At 41.3% G+C, this 14,199-nt stretch overlaps 1 non-coding gene across 1 annotated transcript; it reads left to right on the top strand.

Annotated features, from left to right (window-relative positions):
• The first annotated feature begins 6,249 nt into the window (after positions 1-6,249).
• LOC120009988 lies at positions 6,250-6,356 on the top strand. Its single transcript, XR_005470781.1, has one exon. It is a non-coding gene; the product is annotated as a small nucleolar RNA R71 (small nucleolar RNA).
• Positions 6,357-14,199: the final 7,843 nt, after the last annotated feature.

The following is a 14,199-nucleotide window of genomic DNA, read 5'->3' as shown; positions in this document are numbered from 1 at the left end:
GGCCCACAAGTTCAGCTGCTGCATCATGATAGCAGTATCAATCCTCCAATCTGGCTCAATACGGGCAGAAGCAAAGTTATCCTCCGATGGTCGCGGACGCGGAGGTGCCAAAGTCTTCTTCTTAGTGCCCCGCGCTCGCTTGGGGGAGGGTGGTGGTGTGGTGGAACCGGACGCCTCAGCTGCCTTGTGTCGTCCCATTCTGCAAAAGACGAAAACAAATGAGAGCACAATGCAAAAAATATGGAAAACACAAGGACAACAATCAATAATGGGCAAGTAAACACCAAAATTCCTCAATGCACGACCCAACATGATATATATGTATATAATGGAGCAATGGACGTGAGCATACAAAGAAACGTGTGTGAATTTGTAATTCCAATCAAAGAAAGGTTGGTGAGACAGTTTACCCAACACGTTATGCATGAAAATGAGAATTTGAGCGCGGGCACATTTCAATAGTGAAAGAACAGTTCAAATTGGCAAGAAAACAATCATACAAGTCACTAGAGCATATCAGAATTGGAACGTGATAAATCCAAGCACTCAAACATGGGTGAGACATTTCATCGAACACGTTGTGTGCACAATGAATACAAGTCAAGAACAGAGTGCAAAATATCCATGGCTTCCCTTGTAATGTAGAAAGAATGATTGAATAAGATCAAACAAAACATGTATACACTTCTAAGCCATGCTCAATCAACCCATACAGCCAACCTCCCCCACATCTCCAATTATCAAGAAGTATCAACATATGGCAGCACACAATCTCAAAATTTAAATACGAAGGAAGAGTGAAAGCATCATACCTGAGAGGGAGATGAACCCAAGTGAGAGAAATGAAGGAATGAAAGAAAATGTGAAAGAAAATGATGGAAAATGGTTGCTGGTCTCGGGTTCGGGTGAGAGAACAAGAGAGAAAAGAGAGAAAAAGGTGAAAGGGGAAGGGTGCAGCGCGGGCTGGGGTCTTTAAAAACCCTGGCCCGCGAGTCCGATCGATCGGACTTAGGTCCGATCGATCGGATTTTCCCACGGGTCCTTTTTTCACTTACCCGCTCCGATCGATCGGATATATGGTCCGATCGATCGGACTTTGTCTCTGTCCATATTTTCACAATTTTGCATATCCTGCACCAAAACACTTCCAATCCAACCCAGGCAGTTTTCAAAACAAGCAAAACAAATATGTACATGAAAATAAAGCAATGCAAAAGAAATTAGGGAACGAAAGTACCCCGGTTGGGTTGCCTCCCAACAAGCGCCTAGTTTATAGTCGATGGCCCGACTATGGCTTGCTCATTGTTGTGGATTTTGAAGAGGAAGAGTGACTTTCCCTCCAGAAAATTCAGCTGCATAATAAGGCTTCAATCGCTGCCCATTCACCTTGAATGAAGTTCCCATTGTTTCATGCTTTATCTCAACGGCGCCATGAGGAAACACCGCGGTAACTAGAAAAGGTCCGGACCATCGCGATTTGAGCTTGCCCGGAAATAGACGGAGTCTTGAATTGAATAGCAGCACTTGTTGCCCCACCTTGAACTCCTTCCGAACAATATGACTATCATGCCATTTCTTGGTCCGCTCCTTGTAGATTTTTGCATTCTCATAAGCATCAAGGCGAATTTCATCAAGCTCATTCAATTGCAATAACCGTTGTTCTCCCGCACTAGCCATGTCAAAATTCAGAAATTTAATAGCCCAAAAGGCTTTGTGTTCCAATTCAACCGGGAGATGACAAGCTTTCCCAAATACCAAGCGGAAGGGAGACATGCCAATAGGAGTTTTAAAAGCTGTACGGTAAGCCCACAAAGCATCATCTAGCTTTAAAGACCAATCCTTCCTTGAGGCATTGACCGTTTTTTCAAGAATTTTCTTCAACTCTCTATTAGAAATCTCCACTTGGCCACTTGTCTGAGGATGGTACGGAGTAGCTACCTTGTGAGTAATGCCATATTTGACAAGCAAGGAATTGAATTGCCGGTTGCAAAAGTGGGTACCCCCATCACTAATAATCGCCCTCGGGGTACCAAATCTTGTAAAAATATTCTTCTTCAAAAACTTCAACACCCCTTTGGAATCATTGGTGGGTAACGCCAGGGCCTCCACCCATTTAGAATAGTCAACCGCCACAAGGATATAGTAATTTCCCAAAGAATTAGGGAATGGCCCCATAAAATCTATACCCCACACATCAAAAAGCTCAACCTCGAGAATATTGGTTAAAGGCATTTGATTTCGATTTGAAATATTCCCGGTACGTTGACATTCATCACAAGCAGAAACAAATGAGTGGGCATCTTTAAACAAAGTAGGCCAATAAAAACCGGATTGCAAGACCTTAGCTGCCGTTTTGTTACCGCCAAAATGACCACCACATGGAAATGAGTGGCAATGCTTCAAGATACTAATCATTTCTTCCTCCGGAACACACCGACGAATAATTTGATCCATACATTGCTTCCATAAGCAAGGCTCCTCCCAATAATAAAACCGAACAAGATAGAGGAATCTTTTCCTTTGAGAGTGAGATAAATCCGGAGGAAGGATCTCCTTGGCCAAATAATTTACAAAATCAGCATACCAAGGAGTTGTAGAAGAGTGAATAGCAAACAATTGTTCATCTGGAAATGTTTCTTTGATGGGAATGGTCGCTTCTTCACGCCCCTCCAATATTCTAGACAAGTGATCCGCCACCACATTCTCGGATCCCTTTTTATCTCGAATTTCCAAGTCAAATTCTTGCAATAGAAGAATCCATCGAATCAACCTTGGCTTGGCTTCCTTCTTCATTAATAAATAGCGCAAGGCTGCATGATCAGTGTAGACAATGACTTTAGAGCCAATCAAGTACGATCGGAACTTGTCAAGAGCAAAGACAACCGCCAAAAGTTCTTTCTCCGTTGTTGTGTAATTGAGTTGAGCATCATTTAGAGTACGGCTAGCATAGTAAATAACATACAGAATTTTATTCTTCCTTTGACCGAGAACCGCTCCCATAGCGTAGTCACTAGCATCACACATGAGCTCAAATGGAATGTTCCAATCCGGAGAAGTGATAATAGGGGCTGTAGTAAGCCTTTCCTTGAGAGTGGTATAGGCTTCCAAGCACTCCTTTGTAAAATGAAACTTAACATCTTTCAACAATAATTCACACAAAGGCTTTGTGATTTTTGAAAAATCCTTGATGAAACGCCTATAGAAGCCCGCATGCCCCAAGAAACTTCTCACCTCTTTAACCGAAGTTGGTGGAGGGAGTTTCTCAATAAGTTCAATTTTGGCTCTGTCCACTTCAATGCCCTTTTGAGAAATTCGATGCCCTAAGACTATCCCTTCTTGCACCATGAAATGGCATTTCTCCCAATTGAGCACTAAATTAGTCTCTTCACATCTTTGGAGCACCATAGATAAATTTTTCAAACAAGAGTCAAATGATGAGCCAAAAATAGAAAAATCATCCATGAATACCTCAATTGTGTGCTCCACCATATCACTGAAAATACTCATCATACACCGTTGAAAGGTGGCCGGTGCATTACATAAGCCGAAAGGCATCCTTTTATAAGCAAAAGTGCCAAAAGGACAAGTAAAAGTGGTCTTTTCTTGGTCTTCCGGAGCAATGGGGATTTGATTGTACCCCGAATAACCATCCAGGAAGCAATAATAAGAATATCCCGAAAGCCTCTCTAGCATTTGATCAATAAAGGGTAAAGGAAAGTGATCCTTCCTAGTGGCATTGTTGAGCTTCCTATAATCAATGCAAACTCGCCAACCGGTCGTAGTCCGGGTGGGAATCAATTCATTCTTCTCATTCTTCACCACTGTGATTCCACCCTTTTTGGGAACTACTTGCACCGGACTTACCCAAGAACTATCTGAAATAGGGTAAATAATTCCTGCATCAAGAAGTTTTAAAATTTCGGCTTTTACTACATCTTTCATATTGGGATTTAGTCGGCGTTGATGCTCCACCGAAGACTTGTAATCCTCCTCCATTAGAATACGATGCATACACATAGTGGGGCTGATTCCCCGAATATCTGCTATTGTCCACCCCAAAGCCATTTTGTGCTCCCTCAATACTCTTAAAAGTTTGTCCTCTTCTTCCGTATTCAACTTCGAAGAGATAATAACCGGCAAGGTAGTAGAATTCCCCAAGTAAGCATACCGAAGATGAGACGGAAGAGGTTTCAAAGTGAGTGTTGGAGCTTCTATGATACTTGGTTGTGGCCTTGAAGACAAGACACCAAGCGGTTCAAATCGCTGGAATCTTCTTGGTTTAGCCTCTTGCAGCGATTCTAACCAGTTCATAAACTCCACCATTTCATCATCACCATATTCGAGAGCATCTCTATTCACCAAACAAGACTCAAGAGGGTCTTGGCAAGAATTTATGGAATAAGTATGAGCCAAAATATGGTCCACCGAGTCTATGTAAAGACAAGATTCCTCGTCATTCGGGTACTTGGTAGTGTCAAACACTTTGAACGTGACTTCTTCATCCGCAATTCTCAATACCAAAGTACCTTGTTCCACATCAATAAGAGTCCTCCCCGTACGTAAGAAAGGTCGCCCCAAAATAATTGGAGTATTAGAATCTTCCTCCATATCAAGAATTACAAAATCCACCAGAAAAACCAATTTGTCTACTTTGACAAGAACATCCTCAATGATACCCCGAGGATGTTTAATAGATCGATCCGCCATGATAAGAGACATTGTAGTGGGGCTGATTTCATGCAAGCCAATGAGCTTGGCTATCGATAGTGGCATTAAATTGATACTAGCTCCCAAATCACATAATGCCCTTTCAATCACTGTACTGCCAATAGTGCAAGGAATAGTGAAACTTCCTGGATCTTTCTTCTTAATTGGAAGCTTTTGCTGCACTATTGCACTACACTCCTCTGTCAACTGGACACTCTCATAATCCTTCAACCTCCGCTTCTTAGAAAGAATCTCCTTCATAAACTTGGCATAGCTGGGCATCTGCTCCAAAGCTTCGGCAAAAGGTATGTTGATCTGCAATTTCTTGAACACATCAAGAAACTTTGAGAATTGAGAATCCGTCTTGGTGTTTTTCAACCTTTGTGGAAAAGGAATTGGAGGTACATATGCTTTTACTGGAGGTGCTGGCAATGAACTATCAGGCCAATCCAATTCAACTGCATACCGGGACTGCACATCCTTGCTTTTCTGCATATTTTCAACACTTTCATTTTGGTCTGCAGTGGTCCGATCGATCGGAATTGTAGCCGATCGATCGGATTTTTCTCCTGTCTCATTTGCAACTTCAGAGCTCCGATCGATCGGGTATGAGGTCCGATCGATCGGATTTGGACTCTGTTCTTCCTTAACTGCATTTTTCTGCAATTCTGCATCTTTCAATTTTTCCGCTTTTTCAGCATCGAGATCAGCAGCAGTTTTTACTAGATTCCCATTCCGTAAGGTGATAGCATAACAATGATCTTTACCTTTTGGATTCACTTCCGTTTGGCTAGGGAGTTCCCCTTTTTCTCTTGATGATAGAGCATTAGCTAGCTGCCCCACTTGTATTTCAAGATTTCTAATGGATGCCCCTTGATTCTGAATCATTGATGCTTGAGTTTGTAATGCAGAATCAGTCTTGCTAATGAAATTGTTGGTGTTGTTGGCTAATGCCTCCATACTTCCGGCCATTTTAGCAAACATTTCATCGATATCCCTCCTTTTCTCTTGTGGCTGAATTTGTTGAGGGGGGGGTTTTGCACATTTTTATTGTTGCTCCAAGAGAAGTTTGGATGATTCCGAAACCCCGGATTATAGAAGTTTGAGTATGGATCATTTCGGGGCCGACTGTAATATCCACCTCCAATAGCATTAACTTGCTCACCTTGAGACGAAGATGCATTAGTGATCAAGCATTCTCCGGTTTGATGGTTAGTACTACAACAATAATCACAAGACATATGAGAAGGTGTGCTTTGCATAGCATGTACTCCTTGAGCTTGATTTAGTGTCAATGCCTCAATCTTCTTTGCCATTATAGCCAAGGTAGACATAACTTCATCATCTCTAAAACTTCCTCCTTTCTTTGGATTCCCCCTCTCCGAAGACCAAGAGTTAGTGGTTTTGGCCACTTTTTCCAGTAATTCTCTAGCCTCCTCTTGATTCTTGGTCATGAATGAACCTCCCGCAGCTGCATTAATAGTCTCCTTAGTATGCATGCTCAAACCATTATAAAAAGCTTGGTACACTACCCATTCCGGGAGGCCATGATTTGGGCAACTTCGAATAATTCCTTTAAAGCGCTCCCACGCTTCATAAAATGATTCAAAATCCTTTTGGGCAAAAGACATGATATCCGCCCTAATTAGCACCGCCTTGCTTGGAGGAAAGAATTTCGTCAAGAATTGCTCCGCCATCTCATCCCAAGTGGTGATAGAGTTGGGAGGCAATGACATCAACCATCCCTTAGCCTTGTCCCTCAAAGAAAATGGGAATAACCTCAACAAGATAGCATCCTTAGAAGCTCCGTTAATCCCAAAAGTGGTGCACACATGCAAGAAAGAGCGAAGATGAATATTGGGCTCTTCATTAGGAAGACCATAGAAAACCACTGAATTAGAGATAATGTTGATGATAGCCGGCTTGATCTCAAAATTAGTAGCATTGATAGGGGGATAGCGGATGCTTGAAGGATTTGTGTCCCAAGTAGGCCTAGCACAATCCTCGAGAGAGCGAGGATCAAATTGCCTAGGAGGACCTTCAACCTCATCATCACCATGTCTTACATTAACACCTCCACCATTACCATTGCCACCATTCACATTTACAGCTCCACCAAGATCACCAAGATTTCCCCTTCCTTGATTGTCCCCAAAGCCTTCCATTTGATTATTAATAAGCTCTCGTCTAAGATTGTGAAGAGTCCTTTCAATCTCCAAATCAATAGCAATTAATTCTGGATTAGAAGAACGTGTTCCCAAGCTCATACAAGAGGAAATAATTTCTGCAGAAAATTAAAAACCGAATTAGCACAAAAATTTCCTAAATTGACACAAAAATAAAAATTTGCCTCAATCCCCGGCAACGGTGCCAAAAACTTGTTGTGAAATTATTCGCAAGCGGACAAGTCGCACAAGTAATAAAGAGTGAGTAGAGTATCGTTCCCACGAGGATATTTTGGCAAATTAAAATTCAAAGTCAATTCAAACAATTATTACACTAATTGGCAATGCGAATTGTGATTGTGGTCATTCAAAGCTAACAAGCAACTGCAAAATCACTAAGTAAGTAACAAATTGAACAATTAACTAACAACAAACGACAATTTGATTTCCAAGAAAGTTAAACACTAGGGTTCCTAATTTCACCACCTCTCATCCAATTGAACTCCATTGATTCTTTAACTCTCCATTCTCAAATTAGTTGTTGACAATCAATTTCCCACTCTATTCAATGTTCTATTCCTAGATACATCGAATGTGTTTTCAACATAAATCCGGGTTATTCCTAACACTCGGATTAGTACATTGTAAACCCATTAAGATCAATGGAAATCACTTAACAATTGCATAAGTCATAAACCTATTTTTCTATGGTTCATTCAACTTATGTTTTCTATGGATTCTTGCAACCTTAGGCCTATCCTTCCGGACTCAACTCAAGCTAAAAATCATTCAAATGGTGATCAAGCATTTGAAAGCAATAAGTGTATCCATAGAAAATCAACAACAATAGGAGAGATTAAAGACTAAAAATCAAGTTCATTCAACATTCAAAGAGGGGTTCCATTAGGACTCCTAGTTAGAGGATTAGTTCCTCATAATCACGAAATACAACTTGAAATCCATACTAGCAGTCATTTAATACAAGAAATGAGAAGAAATTAGATGAAACCCCTGAAATTCCAGCTTGAGCTCCCAAGGGCTGCCGTCCAAGCTTGAGAGAATTTCTCCAAAGTTCCAAACCCCCTCAAAACCTAGCAACTTAATCCTTTTATACTCCTCATGACCCAGAGTCGTTTATCTCACAGGATGATGTCGTTTTGAGCTGGTCTTTCTTGACTTTAGGTTGATTTCGGACATTTAAAGGCCTAAAAATTCGCGAGACTACTCTGGCCGATCGATCGGTTTTTGGCCCGATCGATCGGAATTCTCCACTGTCCAATTCAGCTAAATCAGAATCCGATCGATCGGACATTTGGGCCGATCGATCGGTTTTTCCCTCCGGGTCCAATTTCTTGCTTATTCCCATCCATTAAGCTGCTTTTCTTCCATTTATGCTCCGGAACCTGAAATGTGCAAATAACACTCTTTAAGCAGCATATAATTCGAATTAACTCTTAAACAATGCAAGATTTCATATAAAAGGATGCACAATTATATGAATATAATTGGCATATCAATGCCTCATTGGGATGTCAATGCGAGGTTGGACCTCATCTTGGGGTGATGCCTCATTGGCATGTCAATGAGTGGTTGGAACTCATCTTGGGGTGATGCCTTATTGGCACGTCTATGCGAGGTTGGACCTCATCTTGGGGTAATGCCTCATTGGCATTTCGATGCGAGGTTGGACCTCGTCTTGGGATGATGCATCATTGGCAATCTGATGCGAGGTAAGACCTCAGCTTGTCTTAGGTCTCTTTGATAATCTGGTGCACCTCAACTTTGGTTTAATTTTCACTATTCAACACTTCGTCAATTCATTAGTAATTGGATAAACAAATCTTTTATTGAGATTGATAACATATTGAACCACTTTTGGCAAACCTACTAGAATCAAAATGCAACCGAAATTGGCTAATTAAAAAGATTAGAAATTAGCTTTTTAACCGATCAAGCTAGATGGGGATTCATCTTTCTCTAGAGTCTCATCTTGCTTTTTCTCTCCCCTGTTGATAAATTCTTTCAGATGTCTTTGCTCAACCAAATGCTCTAGATGCCACTTAAGATCTCTACTTTCTTCTATATGATATCCTTTGTAGTTGTAGTAGGCACAAGAGCGAGTTTGATCTTTTTTGGCTAGATCTCCCATCATTCTTGTAGGCGACCTAAAGTAGTGCTTATCCTTGATCCCACAAAAGATCTTGGTGATCGATTCATTGAGGCTCGTATATATGGCTTTATCAATGGACTTTAGCCCCATGGGCGACTCTTTGTCACTACTTGACTCATTAGTTGTTTTGTTGTCCTTTTTTGGTTTGATATACTTGTTGATCATTTCCTATAGATCATTCATCCCTTTTGGTGGTTGGAGTGTTAGGCTTCCCCAAATCTACTATCTTTTAGGAGCACCAAATGGAAGGTTGCAACTGCAATCTTCTCCTCGCATTCCTCTATATCTATATAGAAATTTAAATAACGAGAAGCAAAATCTCTTAGGGACTCACCTTCCCTTTGTTGAGTGGAGAACAACATATCAATTGTGGTCTCCTCCCTAGTGTTGGACATGAATCTGGAAACAAAACAACTAGCAAGTTTATTCTATGATGATATTGAGTTCTTTGGAAGTGGTGGAACCGCTTCACGGTAATGCGTCCTAGGCCTGCAGGGAACATCTTGCACATCAGCGTATCACGGTCTGCCCACAATGCCATCTTCTGAGTAGAGGCATCAATATGGGCAACCGGGTCCAACATACCATCATAGGCCTCGAATGTTGGAGGGGAGAACTTGGAAGGAGGATCCTCTCATTGTATGGTCTTCACGAAAGGAATTGTGGTCATCTTCCTTAGAGTCTGCTATGCCTTTCTATGCTCAGTGACCTAGAACTCAGTGACCTCTCCATGCTCGAGATCTGTATCACAACGACGTCCCAACGTACCGAGGCCTTTCCCGACTTGGAGATATGGACGGGTGTCGTGTCCTCCTAAGTGTGAGGGAACGTCCTTGCCTCATTCTTGGGGTGAGGCTCTTCTTTAGATGATAAGATCTGCCCATGCTTTCAGCTTCCCAGGGTTGCTCTGAGTCCTTTCCTCCATTCTATGTCCCTTGATCATGTTCACAGGCTCGACAATGCTGGCAAATCATTTGCTGCTCTTCCATTTGATGGAATCAAGCTCATCCATGATAACCTTGAGTTCATCCTATCCCAGTTGGAGTTCTTCATGATTCTAGTGAACTGCCTCTTAGATCTCCTTCACCAAGCGATTGTTCTCACCTCTTTGAACCTTACTCCCTTGGCCATCTCTGGCTTCGGGAGGGGGCACGTCATTCAATTGTTAGTTGTTCTCTAGTGTTCCTTGCATGATGTATGAGACTCACCGTTAGACGATTTTCACAGACAATGGCAATTATGGATGCAAAAAATCAGATGATCCATACATCAGCTGCTGACACGACTGATTGAGCGACAAGCCTCCAAGAAATCCTATAGGAACAAGGGAGAAGACTACCCTTTATGGCCCGGGGACACTCTGACACTCAAGTCAGTACTCCTCAGAGAAAATCAAACTGGAAGTGAATAAGGAAGGAATATGAAGCGTACCTAGACTCATCCCTCTGCCTCCTTTATATGTGAAGCAATGTGTACGTTAGCTTGAGATTTGTTAAGATATACATGAGAGAGGCTGAGATTTATTCTCTCACTCAACCTTTCATCCCTAGCACGATACTTGATGAAGGGAGTAGTACGATTCTATTTCCGATGCCACGTGACATGTCATGTTGACCTGGCATATGCCATTTTATTTATCCACAATTATGGATTACCATTTTCCATCAACAAATATGGTAACTATTAGTTATCATACCATCGCTTAATTAAAATGTAGTTACAAAGCTATTTTACCCAATTTTGGAAGAGATTTTACTAGATTCTTATATAAAAATTACTAATGATATCTTGAGGACAAGTTTTAGCGGTAATTGAAGATGGGAGCTGAAGATTTGGAAATTTTGCAATTGAAATATACATATGTTTCTATTTCGAATTCTTCCAAACCTTGCCTCCCCAACTAGTATAAATATCTTTAGCATTGGTCAGAAATTTCCACAAACTCTACTCATGATTGGATTTTTAGAAAGAGATTATACATAGTATAGGTAGTGGTGGGGTCCATGCTCCACTATTTGAGTAGAAGAATATGGAAGGAAGGAAGGAAGATTCAGTATAAACGCAACCTTAAAATCAAATTAATTGATTGTATAGAAGTACAAAAGTCAGGGTTTTGAAGATGAAAAGATAAGTCAACCCTTACTTATCATCTGTATGAGAAAATCAAATAACTCACTTAGTGAATGTGTGTTTGTGTTGATAACTATCCTTCTCAAAAAAAAAATATATATTATGTATGAGTCCAGTCTGATAGGAAAGAGGTCTCTCATTTCTGGAGAAGAGGTCGCTCATTCCTTTTAGGGTTTCAAGTGGATGTCTAGGGGAAGCCTAGGGCGCGACGGAAGATTTCGACATGGTAACAAATATGAGTATTTGGCCTACATACGTTTGTTTCGAGGTTGGGTCGATCACTATGGGAGAAGAAGTAGAGAAGCAGTTGTAGAATATGTCCCTTACTGAATCTAAGAAAGAAGTAGCATATCTGGCTCAGGATCTTGCAACTTTCTTGGATGAGCACTAGGATAGATGTCTTATGGGGAGGGTGTGTAGCTTTAGGAATGTAGTTGCTGAGGCACTTCAGGCCTCATTTGGCAAGATTTGGAAGGATAATTCCCTGTCACCAAAAGAGATTGACAAGAAGCTCTTTATTTTTGAGTTTAAAGATGTCAGGAGGAAGAAGAAGTTCCTGGCTATGGAGCTTTGGACCTTTGATAATAACTTGGTGGCTCTTCTCCAGTTTTCTACCAAGGTATCGATTGTGGATATGTGCTTTGAGTCAATTTCACTTTGGGTGCAAATATACAATTTACCTATAGGGGAATGACAATTGGGGGTAGGAAGGAAATTGGGTTCGCAAATTCGGGGAGGTGCTTCAGGTAGATACGGAGGAGGATGGTTATAATTGGTATAAGCACCTAAGGTTTGAGTATGATTTAATCTATCCTGTGGTGCCATGATTAGCCTGGGTTCTGAAGAAAGATTTGTTGAATTTCGATATGAATGTCTAATTGCTTTCTGTTTCAAATGTGGAAGGATTGGACATGTTGATTAGGAGTGCATAGAGGATTCGTTGGACGAGACACAAGGTCCTCATAAGAAGCTACCTTTCGGTGTTTGGTTAAGGGTGGGGGTATTGAGTCAGAAAGGAGAAAAGCCAGGTTTCTCTCGCCCACGTCCAACTAATGATGAGAAAGCAATTTCAAAAACAAAGTCACAGAGTGTAGAGTAGCCAAGTCTTATACCAAACCCGGTTGAAACTAGCACAAGTGTTCAAGAGAGATGGATCATGCTACAATAGCCCTGGGTGCAAGGAATAAGACTGTTATGGGTGAGCAGAATGTACAGAAGCCTACATGGAGTGATGGGGTCAAGGGGGATGGAGAGGCGATTTCACGTCTTGAAAAGGGCTTAGTGCAACTAGAGGGAGACGAGAACTCTGGGCATTCAACTTACATACAGGCCATCCCTAAAGCTCCGTCAGGAAGCATTTCCTCATAGAAGAAGTCATGGAAACGACTAGCCAGGGAGCAGACACTTTCCAATAGTATAGAGGTTATAATGGCTGGGAATATTATAGGATCGAAATGCACTAGTATCCAGACTGAAGAGGAGAAAAAAGACGTAAGGTTGGCATCGATGGGGAGGAAAGATTAATTGATGTGATGGTTGATGACCAATTACTTATAGGATCGACGATAGCTGGAGTCCAACGTCGCTAGGAGCCATGAATTGCATATGTTGAAACATTTGGGGCCTTGGGAACCCTCGCGCGTTTGGATAACTAAGCCAATTAGTATCGGTCAAAGGACCCTCGTTACTATTTTTTGTGGGACTAAACTTGCTTCAGCTCAGTGTCATAATTTTTGAGTAAAGTTGGGTTTTGATGGAATGTTTGTTCGAAATAGTGATGGAAGGCGTAGGGGGGTTAATACTATTCTGGAAGGATCCGATTCAATTCATAATCAAATCATGCTCCCTGGGGCATATTGGCGCTGTGATTACTTATAACAATAAACTTTGGTGGTTCACTGGCTTTTATGGAATCCCAGAATGGATATGCAAAATCACTTATGGGAACTGCTGGAGAGACTTAGTGATATGGAAGATCTAAGAGCGCTCCTTTGGCTGGTTGGAGGTGACTTTAATGAGGTTTTGTTGGATGGGGAAAAAATGGAGGATAGACCAAAGGATCTTGAGCTGATGAGATGCTTTGCAGAAGCTCTAAGGAAATGTGAGCTGGGGGATTTTTCAGTGGAGGAAAATGTGTTTACTTGGGTAAATAGGCAGTCAGATGAAGGTTTCATCCAAAAGCGTCTGGATCGCTTTTGTGCTAATTTCAGTTGGAGAGCTTTATTTCCTATGGCAAAGAGTGTTAATATGGAGTTTCATCACTCAGATCATAGACCAATCCAAATCCTTCTTGACGAAGTGACACAAGTGGTTGGGCGAGTGCAACGAAAGAAAGGTCGCTTTCACTTTGAGGAGAATTGGGCAGTTGAGGAAGAGAGTTATAAGATTATAAAGGAGGTTTGGGGGGCTACTGCTGTTATTAGAGGACTGGTAGGAATCAACGATAAAGTACGGAGATGTGCCAATGCCCTTAGTAATTGGGGAAGAAAGAAGCTTGGTGACATTAGTAAAACCATCAAGGAAACTTCTTGTAAATTAGATGCCCTAAGGTCTGACGTTGATTATCAATATAATGTTATTGAAATACTTAAACTTGAGACCACTCTTTGAGCATTTATATGAAAGGGAGGAGATTCATTGGAAACAATGAGCTAGGACTAATTGGATGGCTAATGGAGATAGAAATACCAAATTCTTCCATTATAGAGCTTCTGATCGTAAAAGACACAAGACAATCTTGGGTTTGGAGAACTCTAATGGTGAATGGTGCATTGACAAGGATGAAATGTGCTGAGTAGTAGAGGGTTATTTTGCTGAACTATTTGAGACCTCAAGCCCTTCACGCGAGGATATTGAAGAAGTAACTATTCACCTAGATCCGAAGGTTACACCAGTAATGAACAACCAGTTGGATAGGCCTTTCACCGAGCAGGAGGTTTGTAAACCTTTGTGGGATATGCATTCTACAAAATCTCCAGGAATTGATGGTATGCCAACACTTTTTTATCAGACTTATTGGCATGTAAT

Source organism: Tripterygium wilfordii, chromosome 11 (genome assembly GCF_013401445.1).
Source record: "Tripterygium wilfordii isolate XIE 37 chromosome 11, ASM1340144v1, whole genome shotgun sequence".
In the NCBI taxonomy this organism is placed as follows: Eukaryota; Viridiplantae; Streptophyta; class Magnoliopsida; order Celastrales; family Celastraceae; genus Tripterygium; species Tripterygium wilfordii.
The sequence above is the reverse complement of the archived record's forward strand: the minus strand, read 5'-3'. Positions and strand labels throughout refer to the sequence as shown.